Source organism: Neoarius graeffei, chromosome 2, assembly GCF_027579695.1.
Source record: "Neoarius graeffei isolate fNeoGra1 chromosome 2, fNeoGra1.pri, whole genome shotgun sequence".
Taxonomy (NCBI): Eukaryota; Metazoa; Chordata; class Actinopteri; order Siluriformes; family Ariidae; genus Neoarius; species Neoarius graeffei.
Window position 1 is genome coordinate 125,559,812 of NC_083570.1, and position 13,637 is coordinate 125,573,448.

A 13,637-nucleotide genomic window follows, 5' to 3' on the forward strand; every position below is an offset into this window, starting at 1 on the left:
GGCGGCACGGTGGTGTAGTGGTTAGCGCTGTCGCCTCACAGCAAGAAGGTCCTGGGTTCGAGCCCCGGGGCCGGCGAGGGCCCTTCTGTGTGGAGTTTGCATGTTCTCCCCGTGTCCGCGTGGGTTTCCTCCGGGTGCTCCGGTTTCCCCCACAGTCCAAAGACATGCAGGTTAGGTTAACTGGTGACTCTAAATTGAGCGTAGGCGTGAATGTGAGTGTGAATGGTTGTCTGTGTCTACGTGTCAGCCCTGTGATGACCTGGCGACTTGTCCAGGGTGAACCCCGCCTTTCACCCGTAGTCAGCTGGGATAGGCTCCAGCTTGCCTGCGACCCTGTAGAAGGATAAAGCGGCTAGAGATAATGAATGAGATGAATGATGGCTGTCTTGGATTGGGAGCCGTGTGAGAGGCGGGCCCAAGCCATTGATTGACAGTTTTTGATGGAAAATTTTTTAGTGCTGGGAGCTGTGTGAGGGGCGGACTCGGCAATGTGTAGAGTTTCAGGACTAATTATCCAATTGTCTTCACCTGTCCTTTTCTACATCTTGAACAAAGCTACCTTGTTCCTTTGTGATACTGCCCTGAAGAAGGCACCCATGCCGCTACGCGTGGGCTTTGTTTTTAATTTGTCCATGTAGGACTTGTCTAAAATATTAAAGGCATTTTAATCTGGAGTGCCTTAGTCAGAGATTTTTTTTTTCTCTTTTTTGGCTGTGGTAAAGTTCTATCTTTGTTTTGTGTATAAGCCTATAGATCGACTCTTCATAGAAACTGCAGCACGCAAGCGTTTTTTTTTGGGGGGGGGATTACACCGCTAGTGCGTACCTTACAGTTCAACCCTGCAGGCGCCCCTGGTGTAAGTGGCGGTAGATGGATGTCATCGCTGGAAGAGTGTGTTTATTCTAAAAACAATAAGCAGGTATACAATTCCAAAACATTGGGAAGAATCAAAATCGGAAGACGAGCAAAGGTCATGTGATCTACAGACAGGCGAGTCGAGGCCGAGACAAAAACCGGAGTAATAACACAAAGAAAGGCTCGAGAAGGTCAGACATGAGTGCACTGAGCGGTGACTTCACAAAGTCTGTTTGTGTTCAGCCTGTAATTGGTCCTTGAGTCACGCGCTGCTTGTTGAGAGTGCGACTGCACGTGGGCGCCAGTGATAGTTCGTGGCTGGGGGGGGGGGCGGAAGTAAATTATGAACGAAATTCTTCAGTAATAACCCGTTGAATTATGAACATTACCTCCCACACACAAGTTATCAACTGTGTAGAGTCTTTCCAACGCTAAGCTACAGGTCCAGTTTAACCACAGGCTTTCTGGTCCGATCTGACCTGCGCAGCTGAACGGGACGTGGAACTTCCTCAGACCCGTGCTTTTCAGTCATGTCCACATTACGCTGTACTTCTGTCACACTGTCGTTCTTTTGTCCTTCATCACTTTGTGCCATTGCTCTTATTTCATCACTCTGTCCATTTTCCATTATCAGGTCTCTCTCTCCGTCCACCTGTTGTTGCAGTGACTCCCTGGGTTTCAGTAGATGCTTCCTGTTTCTGCAAAAAACGTCACCATTCTCTGTCATGACACTGTATGATCTGGGAGCAACCTGTTTGAGAACGATGGCTTTTTATCCCATGATCCAGGCCCTTGAATGCGAACTATACCCTTCTCCTGTAGAGGCACAAGATCAGTGGCTGTGTGATCATGACCCATCTTTTGTTTCTGCTTTAATTTTCTGGCTCTGTCAGCCCACACGTCATATCTGTGTTCAGGACTGCCTGTGCAATAACTGGGCAATCAAGTACAGATGTTCCGACCCATCAATAGTTCTGCTGGTGTCTTGCCGCTTTCCAGTGGTGCAGCCCGGTGTGCCCTCAGGGCCGGTAGGGGTCAGTGTTGCTATGTGCTGCTTCTTTTAATAGTCTTTTCACAGTCTGAACCCCTTTCTGTGCTCTCCCATTGGCCTGAGGATACAGGGGACTGGAGGTTGTGACTGAACTCATATTCTGCAGCAGAGGTGGACGAAGAACCCAACTTCGTTCCTTAAAGGAGATGCGCAGAACCTTTATTTTTTTATTAAGATATTTTTGGGGGGCTTTTTTTCACCTTTATTGGATAGGACAGTGTAGAGACAGGAAACGAGCGGGAGAGAGAGACGGGGAGGGATCAGGAAATTACCTCGGGTCGGAATTGAACCCGGGTCCCCGGATTTATGGTACGGCGCCCCGAACCTTTTATTTTTAAATAAATTTCTGAGTGGATAGTATCTCCATCCTTGATTCTTGCAAGGGCGTAGGTTTGGTCTCAGCTTTGGTAGGGACAATACCAATCCCCCCCCCCCCAACACCAATCCTCTGCCGAACTACTTACTTAACCACCCACACTATTGCATGCACAAGTAGAGCATAATACATATGATATGACGACATAATGCTGAACAATCTAACGCTTTATTTACTATTTCTAATGACAAACACTGCAAATGGTACGTAAAGTTCGAGTACTTGCTTGATGGCAATTAAAGCTGTCAGTGGCATTTTTCCAGTTACCAAAACCATTTAAGCAAAATGCAGGGTCATTCTTTTTTCCCAGAGTGGTCTTTTTGATTGTGAATGCCTTGACACACTCAAAACAAAGAACTTTTTGTAGTATGGGACTATAATGCAGCCATGGATAGCGATTATACCACTTTGCCTGAAACCATAGCTTCTTGTTTGGCAGTTGCTGTACTGCAATGAATTTTGGATCAGGCTGGTACGGTTTACTCCCCATGTCCAGGACACTGCTACACTGACTTGCTTGAGAGTCACTGTCACTCACACTGACTGTCTCCTAGAGAGCAAACAAAACTTAACCTGGTCTGTATTCACAGTAGCAAGATTTTATAAAGAGTAACACTAACAACGAAGTAGGTTGACTAAAATAATTTGCTTGTAATGCATAGTATCTCCCATCACAGAATCAAAATCTCACCTGGAGCCCTGCGGTTTCAGCCACTTCTGACTCTACCTGTCCTATAGTTCTATGTATTACACCTACATTTATTTCACATCAATTTGAAATATTAAAGAAATAAGCTGACATTTTCTGCTAGCCTATTCAAAATACATCACAACCAAAACACATAGTCCTAATTTTCCAAAGATTCTTCTGTTTCATTGCTAATCCTTTGATGCTCCTAAATGCCTTAACATTCAGACCTCACCTGAAGCCCTTCAGCTTCTTCTCTCTCAACCTGCTCTTGATCCTTTGTACTGGATTTCTGAGTTTCCTATGTGATCAAATAATGTGTTAATGAAAATTAACCAGAAACCTAACATTAGTAGGAATACACCTTTTATCATGCAAATGTATTTGGCCTAAGCTACTAATAAAACAACCGAAATTATGGCATGACTTGACATGACTATATTAATATGACATGATGACATCCTCACCTCAAGCACTGATTCCTCATTAACCTGTTCTAGGTTTGCATCGGCCTTATGCTGTCTTTCCTGTACACAAATGATTCATTAATTAGCTTTCATAGTGTCAGCTTTAATAGTAGCCTTAGTAACAGGCTACACTAACTTTAGCCTACCAATTTCTACAGCGAAACGGGAGATGGTTAGCATTTTGGCATGAATTGCATGGTTAATATTACCCCTTGTCATTAATAGAGATCTTGCAGTCACGTGACCGGAAAGTACACAACCCCCATCTTGTCGGTCAAAAACCCCGCTGAATACTGCTGCACTCGTGTACAGAATGGATCAATTTCAACCGACGGACTACACGGCTCATTTTTCTAATGAACAGATAACTAGATACATGTCTAAAATAAACGATCTACAGATTTGTGACCCTTATGGCTTACTGGACAGAGTTTTCACGACCGGATTTTGAACTGCCAGCGGAATACCCAGACATGTATGATTACCTCATTAACTTTCCCTCGCTGTTCAGCGGTGAAGCACTGCGTGCTTATAAATCTCTGGACAGTTATCTTTACAGAAATTCAGGATTTGTCAGTGACTCAGATGTGGCATCTTGTAAACAAGAAAATAACTATCCTCATTGGATGGGTAAGTCACTTAAGTATTGAGTATAGCACTGACCAGCCGATTATAGAATAGAATAAGGTAATTCCAAATCGTCCGTCTTGTTTACATGGATCTGGCATTGGAGAGGTAGAGGCTTGGCAGTGGAGGTTTGAGTAGCTGTTTTCTGAGCTTAGTCAACAGGCCGGCTCTGCCTGTAGCCTCGCTTCTGCTCCCGGCGCCGCCTCCTTCGCTTTGCTTCCAATAACAATCCACGGAGACCTTGCTGTCTCGTCCGGAATGTTTTTTTTTTTTTCTCGTCCGGAATGTTGTGCATGCGATGGAAATCGCTACAAACCGTCATTTTTCTGCTGGAAACCAATGTCCAGTAAGTCCATACGGTTGTAGTGGATATTGAAGTCTGGTACAGATGAACAACACGCAAAAATACACACAAAAAACATAAAAAACGTGCACAGGTAGGGAGAGCTTGTAGCCACAGCCGTTGTAGTAGAATTGTATATAGTAGGGTTTTCCAGAAGAAAAGGTAGAAGTAAAAGCAGAAGTAGAACCAGAAGTAGAAGGCGGAATATGGCGTTTGACCGACACGATGGCGTCTGTCACAATCTGGATCGGCTGTGACGTCACATGCAAGATCTCTATATGTAGGCTACGTTAGCAGTCTCACAATTTTCCACAGTAGAAAGACTGGTGGTAGCCTAGCCTATAACATTTTGCAACGATAGGTTTGCGTCGCGTTGTAGGCTATAGCTAAATAATGTCAACCTGTTCTGAATCTGGGCACTACTTACTCTGTGTGTTGAAGTAGTTCCGTATATCTTTTTTCTTTTTTGGTGGCATTGTCTAGGTTATCTACAAAGCAGATAATTGGACAAAATGAGTTTGGATACCAAGGTAACAGTAATGTTAAGTTGTATACTTTTCTGAAGACATATGGTGTGAGATACGGGGGGTTGATGGGCGGGTAGTCACGGCTGCTGTGGGAAGTGTGCTGCTGTTACAGCAGATGGAGTGACAGCTGGGAGAGCCAACCATGTGAGTTAGCGAGAAACGGGTAGCTAATCAGAGAATGATATCTACGTTAGAGGGGGGATTATTAGCAGTGTCATACATTTAACCCTTTGTGTGCCATATAATCATTGCTCAGGTTAGGACATCAGTTTTATTGATCGTGATTACACAGTAGCGGCTGAATATTGGTAGGGACACGTCCCTAGCGTCCCTACCCAAAATTACACCCTAGGATTCTTGTATGCTGCGTAAATGGGAATAAAAAAAATATATATATTTTTGAGAGTAAAAATTGACCACAAAGTTGTGATTGGCGCTGCCCCGCTGAGCCAGCCAGCCCTGAGCGCGTGACGTCACAGCGGTAACTGGTTTTAAGGCCGAGGCCTTTTACAGCTATGGGCCAAAGTCATATAAATAAAAATTTATGGTGAAAGTAAGAAATATTGTTACCGACGTGCTCAACTAAGACTGTATAACTTATGCAACATACATGTACATGCATGTATTTTCGCTGATAAACCGTAAAAGGCTAATTAAATAATCAGATGAACTGAGACAATCACATTCTTTAGCAAATTAAATAATCTTATACCGCTAACTTAAACACACAATACAAGTGGCATGCATTAATCTAAATGCAGGTAAACAACGTGGTGTTTTTGTTGTTTTTTTTTATCCAAATGAGAGTTGGAGCTTACCCGTCTGTGTTCTCGCTTCTTGAAGGCCGATCTTGTATCTGATTGTTTTGAAACAATCTGACTTTCAGTTGTTCGTTCAGTTCTCCGTTCATTCGCGTCTTCCATGTGAGGGCGAGATGGCAGCAATATCCAGTTTAGAAATCAGATGGCTGGTCCACTCTTTCTCTGTTTTGTCCATACAGAGTACTCCGCCATTACTGCTCTGCTCAGGCAATTACTAAAACCCAGGACGGAATGGGATGTCACTGGTTTTAGCAGCAACCGCAGGGAGGTCACTGCCCGAGCGATACGGTCCTGTCCTATTCCGTCCCGGGTTTTAGCAGCAACCCTCAGCTCACTCGGGGAGGACTGGTGCAACTGAACTCACTTTCCTTTTAAAATAAATAATACTTTTCTTGTTTTATTTTTCTTTACTTGTTGGTACTGCACCCTCTTTCACTACGGGCTTATAGCCAACACTCCTCAACAGATCAGAGGTCTCTTATGAGTCTTCAGTAAAATGTGCAGAGCAGAGGAGAGACCACTTCGTAGCTGTCCAATGTGTCTGTGAACTTCTCGCAAAACGCATCCAAATCTTTGCAGTTTGAACATTCTTGGGCCATGAATGCAACGTAAATCCACCTTCTGTCGTGTTGCTGTACCTGCCAGCAACACATCTACGTGACATAGCGATAAATTAGCTCAAAATGGAGGATTGGAGTTGCAGTCAGCTCTGTGTTTTAGTATAGCGGAAATGGCGATGAGGCCGATAGACTTCCTGTTATGATGTTACGGACGTCAAGGTCACTCACTCAGACCGCTACCTATATAAATCACTTTAATCATAAAAATTACTATATCAGATTTATTGTTAATGCTTAAAACTATTCCCGTGCCATTCTTGAGGTCTCAAGGCATTTATAAACGAAAGTGAGGCCATGGCTTTGCGTATCTGCTTTAAGTCAAAGTACAGATCTCACGGGTCAAATGTGACTCTGATACAAGTGAAAGTTCTCCAGTCAAATTTTTATGCAAGTTAAAGTAGTGAAGTACTTGCTTTTAAAAATACTTAAGTATTAAAAGTACATTTTCTGTCAACGCATCGTATTATTGCCACAACGCTCACAGTACCGAATGCCTCTGAAGGAACCTACCGGATTCACAAAATGAACCCATGCTGTGCATCATGGTGGTTTAATGTTAAGCTAGCTAGTCAGTGAAGCTCCACCTGACATGCTAGCAAACGCTTTTCAAACTCGAAATCATATTGGGTAGGTAACGTAACTCCGTTTTTACATGCTAACTAACAGTGTCCAAGTTAACTAGCTATGTGTTAACATTAGCTGTGGACAAGGCTACGGCAACTTGGCAGGAAAATCCATAGAAAGCCATTTGACTAACCAGACTGCATAGCTATTGCAACATTATCGCTCGCTCTAAAAGCACAGACAACTTCACTGCAAGCTTTCTCTTGGAATAAAACGCTTACAGACCTCAATATGCTTCCGCAGGTCGGACGATGGGTTTTTGTAGGCCGTGATGTGGTTCGTTTTAGGCAAACAAAGCAAACGTTTAAAACAAAACAACTCTTTAATCCATACAGAAAACTGAAACATGGGTTCGTGCGTTCCCCAGAAGTACCGCCTCCTTCCATTCTGCCATCAACTGATTGTGTTTAAATAATACTGCAGAGAAATAACTGATTTTTTAGTCTATGAACGTGACGTGACCCTAGTGATTACTGATTGGCTGTCTGAGTGTCACCTGTGAAAAAACAATCACGGGAAAGGAAAAGGAAAAAACATCCACTTTCTAAGCTGCTTCATAGTAACGAGGACCTTGATAGAAATGTAGTGGAGTAAAAAGTTTGATATTTGTCTTTCAAATGTAGTGAAGTTAGTCATAAGTTTAAAAAAAAAAAAATCACTCAATACAGTACAGATACTCAAAGTGTACTTCAGTACAGAACTCAAGTAAATGTACTTCATTACTGTCCACCTCTGCTGTGCAGCAAACGCCTGAACGTCATTACTGGCAAAGGGAGGGCCATTCTCAGAAACCAGAGTTAGAGGGATGCCCTGCCTGGAAAAGATTGACTTCAGTTGAGTTCTCCCAGCTTTTGATGTGGTTCTGGACAAGAGAGATGTTTCTGGATAATTTGAATAGTAATCTATAACTAACAAATAATCTTTGCCCTCATGGTGAAATAGATCAGTTCCTACCTTTTCCCAAGGTTGTGATGGGAGTTCTGTGTTAATGAGGGCTTCCTTTGTTCCTGACATGTAGCACACTCACTGATGAACTGATCGATATCAAAGTTCATGTTTGTCCAATAAAGAGCCTCACGCGCTCTTCTTTTTGACTTTTCTGCACCCAGATGTCCCTCGTATATCCTTGTGAGCATTTCACATCTAGATGTGGGAACCACAATCCTGTCACACTTAAGCAGAAGTCCATCCACCACATAGAGCTCAGACTGAACGTGATGATATTGCTTACATCACCCTTCTCCATCCCTCTCTGAGATTTCTCATCACTTTACTCAGAGTGGGGTCCTTCAATGTCAAATCAAGTTTATTTGTATAGCGCTTTTAACAATAAGCATTGTCGCAAAGCAGCTTTACAGAATTTGAATGACTTAAAACCTGAGCTAATTTTATCCCTAATCTATCCCTAATGAGCAAGTCTGTGGTGATGGTGGCAAGGAAAAGCTCTCTCAGACGAGATGAGGAAGAAACCTCGAGAGGAACCGGACTCAAAAGGGAACCCATCCTCATTTGGGTAACAACAGACATGACGATAACATTAACAGTTTTAACATGGAGTCAGAGTGGGGTCCTTCAATGTCTCAGAGGTGATCTTTGATAGCTTTTCCTGTGTGGCCGGCAAGGATGCGTAGACCATATCCACATGGAGAGCCACATGATCTTCTAACTGGTTGTCATGTGTGACCCATCGTGCAGCCCTGGACAGTGTATCTGCTATGATCATCTGTGTCCCTGGCAAATATGTGAGCTCATAATCATAGCGCTGCAGTCTCATCATCAGACGCTGCATCCAGGGTGATGTGTCACACAGGTTTTTCTTTACGATCCCGAGCAGTGGCTTATGATCTGTTTCCAGGATAATCTTAGGAAGTCCATAGACATAAGTATGAAATTTTTCACACCCAAAAGCCAACCCAAGACACTCCTTTTCGATTTGTGCATATCTGTACTCTGCAGCCGTCATGGAATGCGACGCATACGCCACTGGCTGCCATTCTCCTTCATGTTCCTGAAGAAGTACAGCCCCTAGCCCATCCTTGGAGGCATCTGTAGACACCTTTGTTCTCTTTTCAGGGCAGAAAAATTTTAGTAGAAGTTCACTTGTTAAAAGATGTAGCAGTTCCTTCCATTCTGTCTCATGTTCATGTCCCCATTGGAACTCTGTCTCTTGGTGCAACAGCTTTCTTAGATTAGCAGTCCTCCCAGCTAGATTCGGTATGAATTTCCCCAGGTCGTTAAACATACCTAGGGCCCGCTGCACCCCTTTTCTGTCCTTAGGTCTTTCCATTTCCTCTATGGCTTTTACCTTTTCCTTGTCTGGTTGGACCCCTTCTGCTGAGATATTGTCCCCTAGGAACCTAATCTCATTGACCCTGAACTCACGTTTGTCTGTGTTGAGTTTGAGTCCATATTCCTGTATTCGCCCCGGGGTTTTCTCTAGTCTGGTGTCATGCTCCTTCTGTGTGGAGCTCCACACGACCAGATCATCTCCATAAACGTGCACCCCATCGAGCCCTTCAATGATTTGCTCCATCACTCGGTGAAAAATTTCTGGGGCCGAGCCGATACCAAAAGGCCGGCCCATAAGAGTACCTGCCGAAGGGAGTGTTAAAAGTGCACAGCTTAGTGCTCTGTTCATCGATCCTCAGCTGCCAGAATCCATGTGAGGCATCCATTTTTGAAAAGTGCCTTGCTCCTGTCATTTCACTTATGATTTCTTCCCTTTTTGGAATCTGATGGCGTTCTCTTTTGACATTTCAGCTTTCAGATCCTTCGGGTCCATACAAACATGCAGTCAGTCATTTTTCTTTGATTTAACACAGACTGTGGAATTTACCCAATCAGTGGGCTCTTCGACCCTCTTTATGACACCCAGACCCTCCATGTGGTCTCGTTCTGCCTTCAATTTGTCCCGGAGAGCCACTGGAACTCTTCTGGGTGCATGAATCACAGGTTGTGCATCCTCTCTTAGTTTGATGGAGTGTGTAAAGGGCAGTGCACCGAAACCCTGAAATACATCAGCATGTTTGTGTACTATAGCCTCATGTGTCAAGTTTGTATTGTGTTGCTCGTATGCCATTTTGTTGATGGTCTAAACTCGTTTTACCAAATCCACACATGCCTCATCTCCCAATAGTGACTCATGTCCATCAGGCACCACAACCAACATCAGCTGGTGAACACGATCCTTACCCTTAACCCGGAGCCTCCATGTCCCTTTTGTCTCAATACTTTGTCCATTATATGCTGTCAAAGCCACCATTGTGTGATGTATTTTTGGTCTCCCTTTGAGATTTTGTGCATCGCTCCAGCTTATTAGGTTTGCCTTAGCCCCTGTGTCTAGCTTCAAAGGAACTATGGTGTTCTTTCCAAGCACAGGAGCTCCCCATGTTTCACTCTGAGGCCCCACAGTGTGCACTTCATTTGCCTCATCTCTGACCTGTTGTGATTCACATTGCACCGTTCCAATAAACAAAGTCTCTTCCTTTTCAATTGCATTGACAGCCTTCCTTCCTTCAGATTTTTCCTCCCAAAACCACATCTTTGGAAAGTGATTTCTGCCTTTACATTTTGCACAGTTCATATGCTGGACATTGCTGGGCTGCGTGTATCCTGCCGCACCTTCTGCAGTCATATGGCGCTGTATTCTTCGGCGCCACACGCCCTCTAGTGTCCTCCTTGTTTATAACGTCCACTGACAAGGTGTCCAGTCCCAGCGTGATTGTTACCATGGGGCTATTTTCTCCAAACACCTTCGTGTGCATGGCAGACAGTTCACTAGCGTGACAGTTTCACTGCTCCATCCAAAGTTGGGTCCCTGTCCCTCAGCAGTTTTTCTCTTACTCTCTTGTCACATATTCCAGAAACGATTTGATCACGTATCATTTAAACCTTTGAAGTTGTCCAAAGTTGCACGTTTGTGCTTTTTGTTTTCAAATCAGTCAAAAAGGTATCAAAGGACTCTCTCCCAGCTTTTGCATGCAGGAGCAAAACACTCATCTCTCATAAACCTCATTTTTTTCGAGGCGTGCAGTAGTTGTCAAAGAGCTTCAGCACCTTATTCAGATCATTTTTGTCATCCTCCGCCTCAAATGTGAAAGTGTTCTACACCTCAATAGCCTGGGGGCCAGCCACTGTTAGCAACAAAGCTACTTTATGTGCATCAGGTTTAGTTGAGGCTCCAGTCGCTTCCATGTCGAGGACAAACCGTTGCTTGAATGTGTGCCAGTTTGCATCTGCGTTCCTGTCCAGTTGGAGATCAACAGGCGGTTTGATTCCGTCCATTGTAACAGTATGTCCTTATGGTGTGTTCCGTTAATCCTGGTCAAGTAATTTTATTTATATAGCACATTTAAATACAGCAAAGTTGGCCCCAAAGTGCTTCACAACATAACACAAGATTTGGAACAACGTTTACAGGGAAACAGAATAAATAGAAAAACTGGACTAGATTAAAACCCAAACTCGCAAGAAAGTATAGAAAAATGGTATAAATATGTGAAAGATAAATAAAACAATTTATAAAAGTAATTAAAATAAAAAAGGTAGACTTGACATCACCAATTAAAATTGAAAGTAAAATCAAAATTAAAAAATGAAAATAGAAATTACTACCTCAGATTGTGCCAAAAGCAAGGGAGAAAAAAATGCGTCTTTTAATTGGATTTAAAACAATCAATGGTGGGAGAGGATCTGACGTATATAGGAAGACTGTTCCAGAGCTTAGGGGCAGCAACAGAGAAGGCTCGGTCACCTTTGGTTTTTAGGCGTGTGCGGGGCACTGAAAAAAGAAGTTGTGATGAAGACCTGAGGGATATGGGAGCAGAACAAGGTGTGAGGAGATCAGAAATGTACTGAGGGCCCAGACCATTTAGGGCTTTAAAAACAAACAACAATACTTTAAAATCAATTCTGTACCTCACAGGTAACCAGTGTAGCTGTGCTAGGATGGGAGTGATGTGTTTCCTTTTCTTTGTACCAGTAAGGAGCCTAGCTGCAGCGTTTTGGACCATCTGTAAGCGTGTGAGGGTGGAATGAGGCAAGCCCAGATAAAGTGCATTGCAGTAGTCTAACCTAGAAGTAATAAAAGCATGAATAACTATTTCTCGGTCTTTTGGAGCTAATATTGGTTTTAGCTTTGCAATGTTTCTCAAATTATAAAAACTACCTCTCACCACATTTGCCACCTGCTTGTTAAAACTCAAAGTATTGTCCATAAAAACACCAAGGTTTTTAACCTCACTGTGCAAATATGCAGACAAGGGACCAAGGGTGGGGGTGATACTGGCGGCTGAATTGGAGGGGCCAAAGATGACCACCTCGGTCTGTCATTCAGCTGAAGGAAATTTCCTGCCATCCAACGTTCAATGTCGTTCAGGCCGCTAATGAGGCTGTTTGTGGAGTGGGGCTCAGGTGAAGCTGGCAGGTAAAACTGAGTATCATCTGCAGAGCAGTGATAGGAAATATTGTGTCTCTTAAAAATTGACCCAAGCGGAAGCATGTATAAAGAAAACAGAAGGGGACCCAGGATGGAGCCTTGAGGGATTCCACATTTGATAGGGGTGGAGGAGGATGAGCAGTTTCCAATCCTGACAGAGAAGTGTCTGTTTGTTAGGTAGGAGTGGAACCATTTTAGTACCTGCCCTTTCAAACCAACATCTTCCTCTAGTCTTTTAAAAAGGATGTTGTGGTCAATTGTGTCAAAAGCTGCACTTAGATCAAGCAGTACTAAAATAGCACAAGACCCAGAGTCAATAGTGAGAAGGATGTCATTGTGTCCTTTTAAAAGAGCACATTCTGTGTTGTGCACAGATCTAAAGCCAGACTGAAATTTATCATAAACGTGGTACCATGTATTGTTATTTGAATAGTTAAATAAGACTCTCATACGATCAGTTAACAGCCAGTGTCACTTTACTCGCGCATGCTTAAGTTACGACAACAACTTTACGACAGACTACAATCTGTCAACTCCAATCTTTCTTACGGCAGCTACTGTTATCAACACATCTTCATGCTCATGCATTCATTGTGGAACTGATAAAGCAGAACATTATGAAGTGTTGATGTTGCGTTTGTGGGATTAAACATTGGGCGGTGGTGGATGAACAAAGAAGAAAAACACCTCAAAAAGTATTTTTATTTTCATGAAATCCTGCAATCATGCTTATAATTATAATAAATTTCCATCATAACTCAGTTTGATATTTAGTCACCAAATTGTACGTACCAATTTAATACGGTTCTGAAAGAAAAGGAAAAAAATCTGACCATCGTACCCTGAATTTGAGGTTGTGACAGAAAACCATTCCATTATCCATCCATCCATTATCCGTAACCGCTTCTCCTGTACAGGGTCGCGGGCGGGCTGGAGCCTATCCCAGCTGACTATGGGCGAGAGGCGGGGTTCACCCTGGACAAGTCGCCAGGTCATCACAGGGCGACACACAGAGACACACAACCATTCACACTCACATTCACACCTACGCTCAATTTAGAGTCACCAGTTAACCTAACCTGCATGTCTTTGGACTGTGGGGGAAACCGGAGCACCCGGAGGAAACCCACGCGGACACGGGGAAACATGCAAACTCCACACAGAAAGGCCCCGTCAGCCACTGGACTCGAACCCACAACCT

At 43.5% G+C, this 13,637-nt stretch overlaps 1 protein-coding gene across 4 annotated transcripts in view; it reads left to right on the forward strand.

Annotated features, from left to right (window-relative positions):
* The window catches only part of LOC132882263 (NACHT, LRR and PYD domains-containing protein 12-like), a 232,484-nt gene that overhangs the window by 14,917 nt on the left and 203,930 nt on the right, over positions 1-13,637 (forward strand). The window lies entirely within an intron of this gene.